Source organism: Oratosquilla oratoria, chromosome 17 (genome assembly GCF_046742065.1).
Source record: "Oratosquilla oratoria isolate Oo_2021 chromosome 17, ASM4674206v1, whole genome shotgun sequence".
Classification (NCBI taxonomy): Eukaryota; Metazoa; Arthropoda; class Malacostraca; order Stomatopoda; family Squillidae; genus Oratosquilla; species Oratosquilla oratoria.
The window spans coordinates 37,309,746-37,314,745 of record NC_134793.1 but is presented as its reverse complement, the minus strand read 5'-3'; the positions used below and the strand labels follow the sequence as shown (position 1 = coordinate 37,314,745).

Sequence of the window (5,000 nt, the reverse complement as noted above, 5' to 3'; positions counted from 1 at the left end):
GGAAGTGGATAGTTTTAGATACTTGGGTGCAAGTGTAGCAGGAAAAGGTGGAGTGAAGGTGGAGGTAGAATGTAGATTGAGAGAAGCGAGTAAATGCCTTGGTGGATTAAAGAGTGTAATGAGGAATAGACATTTGGGAATGGATGCGAAGAGGAGACTGTATGAAGGAGGGATTGTGCCAACAGCACTGTATGGGGCAGAAACGTGGAACATAAGAGAAGAAGAGAGAAGGAGTTTGAATGTGTTTGAGATGAGGTGTCTGAGAAGTATGGTGGGGGTTACTAGGCTGGATAGAGTGAGAAATGAGGAGGTGAGGAGGAGAACAGGGGTGAAAAAGGATTTGGGAGATAGGGTTGATGAAAGAATATTAGGATGGTTTGGACACATGGAAAGAATGAGTGAAGAAAGACTAGTAAAAGAGGTATGGAATGCAGATGTGGAGGGAGTGAACATGAGGGGACGTCCTAGGATGAGGTGGATGGATGGGGTGAAGGGGGCTTTGGGGAAGAGGGGAATGTCTGTTGAGGAAGGAAGGGAGAGGACGGAAGACAGAGGTGAGTGGAGAATGGTTGTATATGGATGATGTTGTGATTGCATGAGGAGGAATGGGTGGGGTGGTGGGGGGTTGGGTAGTATGTGTGAGTAAATTTTGACTCAGCCCGAAGGGATTTCTCCCCGTCCTCTCCTTATATGCAAGGGGGACGGAGAGGGGGGGTCGCCGATTAAATGAAGCGGCCTTGCTGTGGATGTGCTGTGTCTTGCGACACTGCTTCTGACCCAGGGCGGTGGGCAGGGTGCAGGGATGACCCGTCATCCAGGAGGTGCTCAGATGAGAGGGAGGGTGGGAGGGGTGTGGAGTGTATTTAGGGATGGAATGGGTGGGAGTGTTTTTATGCCTTTCCCTTTTTGGCTACCTCCCTTGGAAGGGGGAAAAAGCCTTGGTATATGTATGTATGTATTATTATTATCATTATTATTATTATTATTATTATTATTATTATTATTATTATTATTATTATTATTATTATTATTATTATTATTATTATTATTATTATTATTATTATTATTATTATTACAGTATTATTGTTATTATTATCATTATCATTATCATTATCATTACTTTTACTATTACTATTACTATTATTATTTATTATTATGTATTATTATATTTTTATTATGTTATTATTATTATATTATTATTATCATTATTATTTTTTATTATTATTATTATTATTATTATTATTATTATTATTATTATTATTATTATTATTATTATTATTATTATTATTATTATTATTATTATTATTATTATTATTATTATTATTATTATTATTATTATTATTATTATCATTATTATTATTATTATTATTATTATTATTATTATTATTATTATTATTATTATTATTATTATTATTATTACTATTATTATTATTATTATTGTTATTATCATTATTATTATTATTATTATTATTATTATTATTATTATTATTATTATTATTATTATTATTATTATTATTATTATTATTATTATTATTATTATTATTATTATTATTATTATTATTATTATCATTATTATTATTATTATTATTATTATTATTATTATTATTACTATTATTATTATCATTATTATTATTAGTTATTATTATTTATTTAATATTCATTTATTCATTTATTTATTTATTTATTTATTTATTTATGTATATATTTATTTATTTATTTATTTATTCATTTATTTACTTATCTATTTTGTATCCGACCTGTTATGGACCAAAAGGTCTCCTCTCGCCATGCTTCTCATTTGTAATATTTTGTAACATATCTTCATTTGAAATTACGTGTCAGTGCCAAAATCTCAGACAGAAAACAACAAAGACGTTAGCAAGAGCCAATAAAAGTAAACAAATCAAACAAAGATAGTAAAAAAAAAATTGCACAAGGTATTTGGTGAAATAGTTTCCATGTTTAGACTGAGTCAACTTCCCAGAATCCCGAGGCTGCTTATCTATTAATTTATTTATTCATTTATCTATCTATCTAACTATCTATTTCATTCAGTCATCTTTATCTATGTATTCGTCGGTTTGTTTAATCATTTACTACGTTCATCTGTTCATTCATTTATTCATTTATATTTTTATCTATTCATTCATTTATTTATCTATTTGTTTATTTATTTGTCTATTTATTCACCTATTTATTTGTTCCGTTACGTATCAATCCATTTACCAATTAATTTGTAACCTATCTTTTTAGCTACTTATCTATGTTGTATTTGTGTTATCAATTTTGTTTTTAAAAATCTCTCACAAAATCTGCTAACTGAAACCTCTTGAACTTTGTAGGATTATGATACAATATCACAAGACCTCTCATAAACTGCTACCAAGACGCGAATGGTCCACATTAAATAGAGCAAGAGTCGCCAGAACTGGTGACAATCTGGTTAAATGGGGCCCATCCTGCGAGTGAGGAGAAACTAAACAGAACATTGACAATGTCCTAAGCTCGTGCCCGCTTTCAACCAATTTAGACAACGTTGACCTGGTCAAAATTAACCAAAGAACACTTGAATGGCTGTCTGTCTGGCGTGATAAGCTATGATGATAAACTACAAGATCGTTAATTAGATAATTCACAACACTAGCTTTCAGCGACTCTATCTATTTATCTATTTAATATTGTTTTTAAAAATCTTTCACAAAATCTGCTAAATGGAACCTCTTGAACTTTGTAGGATTATGATACAATATTACAAGACCTCTCATAAACTACAAGATCATTAATTAGATAACTCACAACACAAGCTTTCAGCGACTCTATCTATTTATCTATTTGTCTATATACTAAGAATCTTTTCCCCCTTATAAAGGGGGTAGCCTTGCGTTTCCCAGCCTTTTTTCTAGGCGACCTCCAATAGGATCCTAATGGTATTACCACGACCCCAATAATCTATTTGTATATGTGTTGATATATATGGTTATTATATTGAATTCATATCATTTTGCAACAAAATAAAATTAGCATACGTGATGTCCTGGCGACCCAAGGAAAAGCGCTCGATAACCCGACACGGGGTAGCGACCACAGAGTTGGGTAACAATGAGGTAACCAAATCAAACGCACGTATCCATTCCCACTCACTCTATTTCCATCCACCACCAATGTCTCACTCTCAACTTCTCGCGGATGCTCTTTAGCTCCCTCAGTGATTCATCAACTTATGAAAAATATAATAAAGAAAATAACAAATCACTTGAGCAAAAGGAATTCAGATCGTGGTGGGGCTGGTGGCGGGTAAGGAAAGAGGGAGGGAACTTAGGAAGAAGAAATTGAGGAGGAAAGAGAGGAAGAGAGAAGATAGGGAACTGGGAAGGAGAGTGAGATACAAGAGTTAAGTATAAAATGAAAGAGTCCTGTGGAGAAAAGGAGAAGAGAGAAACTGCAGAAGAGATGGAAGAGGAAAGAAAGACAAAGAAGTTGATGGTAAGAAACAAAGAGAAACTGGTAAATACTCGTAATAAAGAAAAAAAGAAGGAAGGGTGAAGTTCGCGTGTGGGCTCAGGCAAATGATCAAAGTTAAAAAGAAGAAAAGAAGAGAAAAGAAAAATGGAAGATGGGGATGAAGAGAAAGCTAAGAAGACAGTGGAGACGAAAAATGAAAATAGAAGGAGGGAGGACAAGACGTTTTCTTTCTTGAAAAAGAAAGACTGAAGTAGCGAAGGAAATTTGATTATGGAAAAGGAAAATCGCGAATGAGAGAAAAGAAAAGAGGAAGTGACAAAGAAAAGTGAGAAAGAATATATAAACTAAAGAAAAGAATGGGAGTTTGATAGAATGAATAAATGTAACTAATAGGGAAATGAAAAGAATGGAAGAGGTGATTAATGTACAAAACGAACGACAATTAATAGCAAGAAGGAGGAGAGGGAGGAGGGGAAAAGGGGAGTGTTTAGAATGGGAAGGCATGATAGAGGATGAGTTGTGAATAAAGGAACAGTGTTGGGCGCGTTCCTCGGTGCGTTCCTATGTGCGTTCCTCGGTGCGTTCCTATGTGCGTTCCTCGGTGCGTTCCGCTATAGTTTGGCCGCGGTTAGCGCTCCCAAACTATTAATGCTTAAGAGACAGGTTTATACCAAAATAAAAGTCCGGTAGGCCACACTATACCAAAGAACAAATTCGTAGGCCACATCCAATAGATAGGCCACATACTATACCGGCATCTATATTGCTTTAATAATTTGGTAACTCTACCACGGCCAAACTAAGCTGAACTCACCGAGGAACGCATATAGGAGCGCATCTAGGAACGCGCCCAGCTCTGGTTGGGAGGAATTAAAGGTATATGAAATTAGTGAAGGGTATGAATAGAAAGTATTTTGGTACGAATAAAGAAAGCTTTTATCCTTGGAGACAATATTGCATGGACAAGGCTGCGTCGTAGATGGAAAGGAAAGAAATATTCAAGGAAGGCAGAGGAACAGAGAAATAGTAAAAGTTAAATCAACATTACTTTCTGGGCGATAATTAGTCCTCATTCATAAAGAAATGATGAGTGGATTTGGTCCAAAGGTGTGTCAGTTAAGCTGTACAAAAATGTCAACTGCATAAAAGATGCAGCCAATACCCCATACAGAGTAGTAGAGAGGAAGATAGGAAAAGGAAAGGGTAAGGGAATGGGATGGGTAGTAGAGAGGAAGATAGGAGGAGGAAAGGGTAAGGGAAAGGTATGGGTAGTTGAGAGGAAGATAGGATGAGGAAAGGGTATGAGAATGGGAGGGGTAGAGGAGGGGAATATAGTAAGAGGAAAGGGTAAGGGAATGGAAAGGGTAATAGAGAGGAAGATAGGAGGAGGAAAGGGTAAGGGAATGGGAGGGGTAGTAGAAAGGAAGATAGGAGGAGGAAAGGGTATGAGAATGGGAGGGGTAGAGGAGGGGAATATAGTAAGAGGAAAGGGTAAGGGAATGGAAAGGGTAATAGAGAGGAAGATAGGAGGAGGAAAG

The 5,000-nt window shown here is 35.1% G+C and overlaps 1 protein-coding gene across 1 annotated transcript in view; it reads left to right on the top strand.

Moving 5' to 3' along the window:
- Window positions 1-5,000, top strand: part of LOC143034620 (limbic system-associated membrane protein-like) — a 931,930-nt gene that overhangs the window by 720,486 nt on the left and 206,444 nt on the right. The gene's annotated exons all lie outside the window — the stretch shown is intronic.